Source organism: Mus caroli, chromosome 9 (genome assembly GCF_900094665.2).
Source record: "Mus caroli chromosome 9, CAROLI_EIJ_v1.1, whole genome shotgun sequence".
Classification (NCBI taxonomy): Eukaryota; Metazoa; Chordata; class Mammalia; order Rodentia; family Muridae; genus Mus; species Mus caroli.
Window position 1 is genome coordinate 85,839,987 of NC_034578.1, and position 11,212 is coordinate 85,851,198.

An 11,212-nucleotide genomic window follows, 5' to 3' on the forward strand; every position below is an offset into this window, starting at 1 on the left:
ATCTTTTCCAGTTATAGGCTTCTGAGAACTTTACTGGCATGTCTCACTACAGGGTCTCCTCTGGCTATCTGGTATACCTGGTCACTTATTCTCAATGTTTCTTATTATTGGATTTAGGATCTGCCCCTTATGATTAAATGAAGTCTCAGCNTGTGTGTCTGTGTGCATGTGTAGTGTTAACCGATGTGCATGTATNCCTGTATGGAGCTGTGTGTGGAGGCCAGACACCAACCTTGAAGATTATCTTCAGGTGTCATTCATCTTGTTTCTTTAGACACTGTCACTGGGACTGGGAGCTGTCAGCTAAACTGACTGGCTGGCCGGTGTCCTCCAGAAAGCCCCCTGTCTCTGCCTCTCTCNTGCTGAGATTACAAATGTACACTACCCCCNACAATGCTTTTACATGGAGACTGAGATCCAGTTCATCTCCCCAGTGTCTACCCAAGTCCTCTCTGCAGCTTCCTTCCTTTGTCTTGGTCCTCCTCCAATTACCAAGAGCCTGGGTCGAACACTGCTCCTGCGTCCCCTGCTTGATTTTATGAACTGATTTTACTTGTGCATCTGAACTGATCCTGTAGAACATTTGCCATGGTAGCAGGTAAGTTAACAAGAGTTTCCAGAATCTCTTCAAGGTTCTCTTAAGAGGGAAGATTGTCTTCTGCCCCATTCCACTCTGCCAACACCCTCCCCTGAAAGTGCACTAAGTTGTGGTTGATAATAGAGAACATTCATTTGTCAATCCTCCTACAGAAATGGGATTCAATAGAAAAGAAAGGAGTTATTTGAAAAAGAGTGGGTCCTCATTTGCATACCAGGATCCCAGGAGGCACAAATGTTTGATATGTAGGTTGGAAAAGAACAGAACTGATTCTGACTGCTGCCCCCTCCACCTCAGTGTTACAAATACAAGACAAGAATAAGCTAAGCAGATAGGATCATGTGTACTGGTGGCCTGGGACACATAAAACCGTTTCTTACACACTAATAGAAGCTATAGTTTCCTGTTTTCCCTGGTCCCACCTCCACATACTCAGTGAACAGGTCCCCTTCTGCCTATCACAGAATGTCAGGCTACTGACACCACTCCTTGACTTAACAATTTGTGGCAGAGTTGACTTTCTGCTATTGTAAGAGACTGTCACTTGTANACTTGCTCCCTTCTCTCTGACCCTTCCCCCACCACACACACAAACACACAATGTTAATACAGTTAGAGTACTAACTGGAGCTCCACTTTTATTACCAGCTTCGGATAAATACCAGCAACAAACTAGCACTGTGTTTCTATTTCTGCCAGATACTTTTCCCATTTGAAGTGGAGAGGCTCAGTAACCCCCACTTTGAGGCTCAGTGGCCCCCACTTCTGAGGCTCAGTGACCCCCATTTCTGAAACCTAATGGCCCCCACTTCCAAGGCTCAGTGACCCCTACTTCTGAGGCTCAGTGACTCCTACTTCTGAAGCTTAGTGACCCCCCCACATCCAGGGCTCAGTGATCCCCCACTTCCAAGGCTCAGTGACCCCCACTTCTAAGGCTCAATAATCCCCACTTCTGAGGCTCAGCGACCTCCCACTTCTGAGGCTCAATGACCCCCACTTCTGAGTCCCAGTGACCCTCACTTCTGAGCCTCAGTGGTCCCTTCTTCCCATCAACCTCTCTCCTTCCCCCTCTGGTTCTACTTCTGGCAGCTGTAAATTTTCTTTTGCATTTTTTATCTGTTCTCTTGTGAAACAGGGTCTCACCCTGTATCCCAGGCTGGCCTTAAACTTTTGACAATCCTCCTGCTTCAGATTCCCAAGTGCTGATTACAGGTGTATGCCTCCATACCTNTTCCATTGCATTAAATAAATAAATCTTACAATTTTTTTTAATAGGGGAGGAATTTTCTGTGCTTTGGGAAGTGCAGTGAAGTGCGGCAGAGTACAGAAGGTGGGGCCAGGTCCCCTGTAGCTGGAGTTACAGACCTACTGGGTATAAGGTACCCACTGTGTGTGTGGGTGCTGGGAATCAAAGGGGCTCTCTTGAGGCATAGTGCATGCTCTTAACCACTGAGCCATCTCCCCAGTCCCTACCTCTACATTCTTATCACAATAGAACTCATACTCTGTTCTGCAACAAAGATTAAATTGTCTTTCCTTTTCTATAGAGAGGAACTAAATGATAAATGCAATAAATGATGTTCCCAATGCTCATAGCAGAGCCAAGCAGAATAGAATCGAATCGGGAGCTACTCATCCTTTTATGCATAGTTATTTATTTTTTCTGAAGGTTATAATTCTGCTTTATTTCTATAACCAGTGTCTCAATTTCCCTCTCACCCATAATATCATTATTCAATAAAGATCTTCTTTCCCTAGACTTCTTTATCAAGTTCTTAACTGGCATAAGGATGCGCTGGCTTTGTCTNTGCTGATGCGGGGGTGGATTCCTGGGTTTTCTGAGTCTGGGCTCTTTTTTGTTGTTGGTTCTCTCTTTTGTTTGGCTGCAACACATTTTGAGAGTAGCATTGCTGAAGTGGTGATACAGACTGACACCCTGGCAGCATCCCAGCGGGCTGCAAAGTAGTCCTGCCCTTTACTTGCAGTTTGCCTGAGTATAGAATTATTTGGGGTTGTTTGTCTGTCTGTTTTGAGAAACATCGCACTATGTATGTATTCCTGGGTGGCCTCCAATTCACAGAGAACTGCCTGCTTCCAGAATACTCCCTGGTGTGTGTGTGTGTGTGTGTGTGTGTGTGTGTGTGTGTGTGTGTGTGTGTTTAAGTATCCTTTGTTGTCCCAAGTTACCTATTTTTAATTCTTTTTTATTTTTAGATATACTTGGACCTCTCTTCTGTAATGGAGGAATTTCCCAACTCTTTTAGTAGAGGCAGGAGGGAGACTGGGTCTGAACTCAAGGCTTTGTTCATCACAGGCAAATGAACCACCATTAATCCACATTCCCATCTCTCAGTATCTTAGGCAGGTTCTCTCTAGATACTCCTTACTATACACAGGCTGACCTCAAACTTCCAATCCTGCCTCTGCCACCCGAGTGCTGGGATTACAGGTGTATGTCATCATGTCCAGCCACATACAGTGTTTCTCGGTTTCTCTTTACATACAAAAGTGTANCGAGGAAGTTGAGGTGCTTCTGCATACAGGTGGCTTTTTAGCCTAGAGTGACAATCTGGAAACCAGTTGATGAACTAGTAGGGTAATTCCTAAATCCCTGGGTTGGGGTGCCCTAGGGTCAAGAATCATCCAATCCCTCCAGTAAAAGCTGGTTAGTGTATTTCTCTCTCCCCTGAGGCCCAAACTCTCAGCCAGGTGCATGTATCCCATATGGAAGCTGGAGAGCGCAGACTCAATCACCACAAGTAGCTGCCCCTCCCCTGCAGCCTTGCCCCGCCCCCCGNGGCCCACTTCCTTCTCCCTCTGGATCCCACTGAGTGTGGCTTTTGCACTCACCTCCAGCTTCAGGAGGCGGCACTCTGACAAGCAGCCATCCCTCTCCTTGCAGGCCATTTATTTGCACATTAAAAACCAGTGGCTTCCAGCGGCTGGCTTCTGTTGACAGCATAATGACTTTTATTAAAAGGCAAAGCAGGTTCCGCTCTATTCCCTCTGTACATTATTTTCTTCTCCTTAACCCTGCTCCTCCGTTGCGGCCACACCCTCCCCTTTCCTTCTGTCTTCTCTAAGCTACACTCTGAGGGTCTTCCGACATTGTTAAAAATAATAAAATCTGGGCTACTGCTGACTGTTGCTCCTGTGCTTAACTGTCATTCAGGTGACACCATTTACCAGAACAGTGGCTTCATCATAACTGCCGAAAGCAAGAACTGTGTTACACGGGGAGTGTGCACCTGCCTTATGCTCTTAAAAGAGAAGAAATCTCTCCTAAGAAAGGATGGTTTCAAGGAGTGTGAATATTTAAATACTTTAAAGTTTCAAACCTTTCTNAGGGGTTTTGGNTTTTGGTTTTGTTGTTGTTTGGGGGTGACATTGTTCCTCTTTTGTTTGTGTGTGTGTGTTTTGTTTTGTTTTGCTTTGTTTGTTTCATTTTGGTTTGCTTCCTGCTGTGAGCACTGACCATTTGCCCCTGTGCTTGCAGGTGATTTGGGCCTGTAAGCCTTTATGTTCAGAACGTGGCCACATATCTTTACCTCAGGTTCTGGGCAGTCTCAAACTTGGGTATAGACAGGCTTTGCCATTAATCCACTGTCTTGCCAACAGACAGTTGGTAATGAGTCTGTCTCAAATGCCTGTGGTCCTGGTGAGATCTGTTTTCAAATACAAGCTGCTTTCTCTAGCTCACTTGGTTGTATTTAAATCCATCAGAGAGGATTTGAACCCCTACTTGTGGAAGGGATGTCTTTGCNTTGCTCTATACCTTTCTCTTCTGTTTCTGGACAGTTGGGGTTTGCGGTTCTTGATCCTGTTTTTGCTTTGAGACAGGGTTTCAGGTATCCCAGCTGCCCTCTAACTTGTCATGCAGTTGAGGATGTCCTGAACTGAGCATCCTTCAGCTTTCTTGTCCACAGTGCTGGGATTATGAGCGTGATACATCACACAGATTCACCTTTGCATTTTGTCTGTTCTCTATGGATGTATCCTTCAGACAAAGGCCTTTAACTGGAGATGCTGACCCCACAAGAGGCAAGTCCCTGTTGGGAAATAGGTCCAGTGCCGTGCAATGTCTTTTCTTAAAGACAGAAAGAAAAAAAAAACCTAACAAACAAACAAAAAACAAAAACAAAAAATACAGGGCCTTCATCAAGAGAAACTGAAATGTGAGAGTCCATGAGATGGGTGGGGCAGGAGGGGGCTCAAGGAAGTCTTGGTGGAGGGAAAGCAGCTGCAACAGGCTGAATCAGAACCCTTTGAGGACCATGACTAGGCAGGAAGCTGTGATTTGCAAGGGTATGACACACAAATCTTTCAAAGCTTGGAGATGCTGCTAAAGGCCAGCCAAGGAAGCAGATCAGCCTCCCTTGCTGAGGGGCAACTGTGTNCTAGCAGGTTCATGCTCAGGAATTAGAAGGTACAGGGCATAGCTTCCTTTCATAGTCTCCCAAAATCTACTCAGGAGAGAGGAGAGAGAAANAGGGGGAGGGAGGGAAGAGAAGGAGGAAGAAAAGAGAGGGAGGGAGGGAAGAAAGGGAGGGAGGGAGCCAGGGAGAGAGCAAGGAAGTGAAGAAGAGCACTGGAAGGAAGGAGGAAGGGAGCAAGGGAGGGGGAGAGAGAGGGACAGAGGGAAGGAATAAGTAGGGAGAGATGGAAGTGGAGAGAGGGAAAAGAAGAGACAGGGAAAGAAAGGAAAAAAATAACTTATGATAAACTGCAAAGAAAAGATTGGCTGTATGGTAAGCCAGGTATGGTCTGTTCAGGGAGGAACACCCTGAGGAGTAGAAATTTGAATGACAATCAATCGTCATACATCTATAGCTTCCAGACAAGAACCAGGGATCTCCTTTGGCTGACATTTGTTTATCCTTGGATGCATGAGNCAGTACCATCTTGNNGGTAAGGAGATGAAGGCCCTAAAGAAAAAACAAACAAGCAAACAAACAAGCTACCTTCCCTGTGTCAGCCTGTGCTGTTGCTTAGATCTGGAATTCCCGCCCCCCAAAGTCCCCCTTGTTAAAAAGCAGGGGCATCAGGTAGATATGAGTGCTTTAACTCAGCTTTCTGAGAAAAACTCAGGGAGAGAGACTTGTAGCCATGACACACAGAGGCATAGGCATGGCACACAGGCTGTAACACAGACATCAGTGTCTCCCAGACAGAGACAGATCCCCTGGCAACTCTAACCTGTGTGACATATGCAGCATTACTCCCAGCTACGGGTTGTGTCTAAAACATGTGATTTTTTTTTTCTGATCCCTGAAAAAAAGCAGAGGAAAAAAAATAGATCCTGTAACACGACCTAGCTCAGAATGCCAGGATCTCCCCAGGCTAAGGGAGGTGGCNCCCCAGCCTGGTTCTGAGTGTAGGCCAGTGCCTCTTGGAAGCTTGGGGAAGGGGGGCAGCTGCCTATCCCTTGCCCTCTGCTTCCCCAACACCCCCGCCCCTCTAGAACATTCACAGAAGCTCATTACAAAAGCTTTTAGCAGCACTGTTTTAAAATGTTTGGTTCTGGTGGGTGTTGGGTGAATACAATTAAAACAAAATCTCCCAGCCCAGAAACCTTTCCCCAAAGGTAAAGGAGGAGAGAGAAAAGAATTTTACTACTGAGCAAGCACCCAGCTGGACTGTGGTGCATATCAGGGAACTGTCTAAGCCATGACAGAGGCCAAAGCAAAGCAAGCTCAGCACATGACATCCCACATCCTCCAGGTGAACAGTAAGCAACCCTCAGTGAGAGGNTCTAACAGCAGGCTTCCTCAACATTCCTCTTANATCTACTTGACAGTGTTTGATAATTAGCTCTATCCAAGGAGAAAATGAGCTGCTGTTTGTATGAAGAGAAGGAGGATTGAGGGCCTGTGTACACGCATGTGTGTGCTTTGTGTGTGTGTGCATGTGCATGCCTGAGTGTGAGCATTTACGAGCGTGTATGTGTATATAGGTAACTGCGAGCACACCTGTGCTATAATACAACACCAGAGGACAACCTTGGATGTCTTCTCACCTTCCACCTTGTTCAATAGGGGTCTCTGTNGTTTTCCCAGTGCATACTCTAGGCTAGCTCACCTGCCAACTTCCAGGCTTGTTCCTGCCTCCCTTTCCCTCTGCATCTCTGCAAGGAGAGCATTGGGATTCTAGACCCTCAATGCATGCTAGGCTTTATGTGGGGTCTAGAGATTTGAACTCAGGTCTTCAAGTTTATAAGGCAGGCTTGGAGTCTGGAGAGTTGGTGGCTACCCTAGGGCACCTAGGACACTGTCTTCTCTGGTCATTACATTTCAAAGTGATGATTGATCCCCAATTCTTCAAGGGAAACTTTCCTGGGTCTTTGAGCAACAGAGCTGGCAAAGGAATATTTTGGTGTTTAAAAGATTTATGTAGATTTAAAAAAAAAAAACAGACAAGAAAAAGTCCTGTTTTCTAAAGCAAATGCTCTAAAAGAAGGGCACCAGAAGTCCCTTATCTCAACTGAAAGAATTAAGTTTCTCATTTTTTAATTTATATTTGCTCCTCCATGAGCATAAGGAAACTATTTTGGTGAACTTTATTTTTAAATAATCCTTTGGAAATAGAAATTATGAAATGTTTCTAAGGGAGAAGAGAGGTAAATTTTCTTGAGGAGAAGTCTCGAGGGGAAATGGAAACCACTGCTCTGGGCAATGTAAAGCCACTTTATGCAAAACGGTTTGCACATTTTTAAGTAGCTTCAAAAGTCAGCAATTGCGCAACCAACAGCAGTTGCCATGGTAGCAAAAGTTGGTGTTATTCTAATCCACTTGGTGATGATTTGGCTGGGACCGCAATTGGACGTGGGAAGCCATGTTCTTCNTGTGGAGTGTGTGTGTGTGTTTATGTAGGGGGTGCACATGCACATGTGTATATATGAGTGTAGGCCACAAGATAACTCTAAGTGTTCCTCAGGTACCATCTCTGGTTTTGGTTTTGGTTTAATATAGAGTCTCTCAGTGACCTGGAATTCTTCAACTAGGCTAAGCTGGCTGGTGAGCCCCATAATTGGTCTGCCTCAGCCTCCCCACTATTCAGATTACAAATGCTGGCTTTCTCTGCATGGGTTGTGCTGAATCAAGCTCAGGTTCTTACATAGTAAGGCAAGCACTTCTTCAAAGNTTTGGTCTTTTGTATCATGGTTTAGGCAAAGAACAGGCACAGCACGCTGTGCAGAAAATGTGCTTGTGTGCACAGGAGGCCCCAGCAGTCCACGAGAATGCAGAGGGGCATGGAGAGGCAGCCTGGCCTACTCCTTCCCAGCTGCCCTCACTAAGGACTGGGGAAAGGGAGGCATGGAGGAGGGAAGGTCACCCTGAGCAACATGGAAGTTCAGGGACTATACTCCTCACCTCCAGCCTGCCTTCCAGCGACTCACACCACCTCCAATTTGAGCAATAGGTCCAAGATCAGAGAGTTGATGGCAGCCTTGGGAATACACTGAGGGTCTCAGCAACTGAGCATGGTAACTGGCAGTGTTGACCTGAGGTGAGGGTAAGGCGGGACCAAAGAAAAAAAATCACTCTCAAACATAAGGCACATGAAGTGTTATTGGAGAATTTAGGGTTAAGTTAACCAGACAGACTCAGAGTTAGTAGAAACATTAAGGCACTGTGGCTTCTTCTCTGTCATATAAAACACAGTCCTTACTTCAAGAGAGTAGGGAATAGTATGGTCTCAAGCCAAATATTAGTGACTATGAGCCCAGGGACACATATTCAAGTTTCCCAACATTCCATGTTTCAATATGGCAGCCATTTCATGAAGTTTGTATAAAATCTTCATTGCATTTATTTTTTTGTGTATACATATATGGGTTATTCCATGCTATGCTATGGCTCACATATGGAGGTCAGAGGATAACCTGTAGTTGATTCTCTTTTTCTACCACGTGTGTCCCAGGGATGGAACTAAGGTCAGCAGCCTTGGCAACAAACGTCTTAGCTTGCTGAGCCATCTCAATGACCCTCATGAAGTTTTTAGAGTAAGGGAACAAAGAATTTCATGAATCAGTACACTTGTCAGAGGCATCCGATAGCCGGGTTATAGTTCATCGGGGAATAGCTGCGTGGGTTCCAGGTGCCATAGTCCAAAAGGTTTTACCCATTAGTCCCAAGAATATCAGCTCAGACATGCACATAAGCAAGGAACAGTTATTAAGGATGCTAAAGATAGCTCAAGATAACTCCTAACTAGCCTGTGGTCCTGCAACACTCCAACCTCCTCATATCATTCACTACTAACCAGTTCATCAGACCAGTCCCTACAAGGCACTGTTCTTTTACAGATTCCCCAAGAACTATATTTTGTGCCCAGGGAAGCCAAATGTTAATTTTCTTTCATTGTTAGATATTTCATTCCTAGGGACCAATGTGCATGAGGTTGAGGAGTAGGCAGGAAAGCAATCTAAGAGACAAATAGCCAGTGAAGCTATTAAGGAGCAAACTCCTGGATCATATTAAATCTATTAGATACTATGATATTGATCAGAGGGCTGATGGAGTNTCTGGGCCTTCCATATGACTCACACTCAGTACAGGCAAAGATCCTCAGAGTTAAATCCCTTGGGAAAAACAAGAGATCACACATTCATGCCCCCCAGTTTGCTGCCCTCCCCTAAGCAGCTGTAAAGCACAACCCAATTTTCCCTGTGGCCTCTTAATCTCCCACCATAGCCCCCTGTCTATTAATACCCTTCCTTGCATGTCACTGTGTCTCCTAAGGCTGTCTCTAAACAAGACACACTCTCTCAGATGCTAAGAGGATCCCTCTCCTATGCTAGTTCAGTGACTGTGATGATCTTTTGNCTGAGTTGTGGATGGGTGTGAGGAGCCATTGCAGCACTGAGTTCAGGGGCTCCCACCCTCGCATCCCCCCTCCACACCTGCAAACAGGACCTCGAGTCAAATAGAATCCAAGTGTCCAGGACAAACAAGCTACCTTTCTTAAGTGTCACTGGTAGCCATGGTGAGGGAGAGCAAACCACTTCCCCCACGCTGCTTCTCAGAACTATGAGTTCTAGCTATTGGTCATGCCGGTGACTCATCTCTGCAGCCCTTGCCGCCCTCCCTGTCTGTATGAGTCAGGCCTCTCTAGATAAACAAATTGATAGAATGGCTCTATACAAAAAAATGGAATGTATTAGAGTGCCTTACAGGTTAGTATCTGACTATTCTAACCACGGCTGTCTTCAGATGGAAAAATCCCAAAATCCAGTAGTTTTTCGGTCCTTAAGGCTGGATGTCGCAGCTAGTTTGGGGGTTTGACAGAATCCCAAAGAAGTACGCTCCAATACCAGTGAAGGAAAGGTCTTGCCTGTGAGCGTGAGGACAAGCAGGTAAAGAATTCCTGCTTCTATGTCCTTTACAGAGGCTGCCAATAGATATGGCCCAGATTTAAGGTGGATCTTTCCACCTCAAAAGACAAATATTTAGGGTGGGTGTTCCCANTTCAAATAATTCAATAAACAAAATTACCTCACAGATGTATCCAGCAGCTTGCTTGGGCTGCAGTGAATTCTANATGCAGATAATCAAAGTTGATAACCAAAAATAGCCATCATTCTGTCTGTGGTAGGAATGGACCTTATTGATTCCTGTTTGAATGTCTGGCCCACATACGTGGAGCTATTAGGAGATGTAGCCTTGCTAGGAGGAAATGTGTCACTCCAGGAGTGGGCTTTAAGGTCTCAGATGCTCAAGCTAGGCCTAGTGTGGCATTCACCGCTGCTGCTTAAAGGTCAAGANGTAAAACTCTCAGCTCCTTCTCCAGCAACATATCTACCTGTTCTCTGTCATGCTTCCCACCATGACAATAATGGGTTAAATCTCTGAACTGTAANTCACCCCCAGTGAAATGGTTTCCTTCATACGAGTTGGTCATGGTCTCTACACANAAATAAAATCCTAACTAAGACACTGTCCTATTATATAGCTCCCTCCTGGTGAGGTCACACCATTCAGACCCCCATTCTACCCTGTGTATCCACAGGCAGGAGCATCAGCTGTACCTGGGCAAGACAAGCCCCTATCTGAAATGCTTAAAGACCTAGCACAGCAAAGGAAGTGCCAACCCTGTAGGAGTTGAAATCAGGCCAGCACGGAGAGCTGGCAGCCTTCTTCCGACAAGAATGCAGTGTCTAACATTGCTAGCTTCGTCTTTCATAGGAGGGGGTGTGTTTATGTATGCTCAGGTGCCTATGAGTGTTTGCACACACGCATGTGGCGGTCAGAAGTCATTCCAAAGGAAATGTTTTTGAGATAGGGACCTAGGGATGGTCAGTTAGGCTGAACTGGCTGGCCAGTGAGATCCCACCACGCCAGGATTGTTCGTACGGGTGCGGAACTTAAGGGTCAGGTCCTTGTGCTTGCTGAAGAAGCAATGCTTTACTCATGGCACCAAGCCATTTTCCTAGCCCCAGGTCCACCTTTATCACTATTGATCTGCGGCAAGTCATAATAACTAACACTTTTAATAACTTGCCATGTCTACTATAAATATTTTCCAATTTTAATTTTTTTATACCATAAGTTTATAGAAACAAAGTGCCTAGTTCTCAGATTAATGATTTTTTAATTGATGATAATTGGGCATATT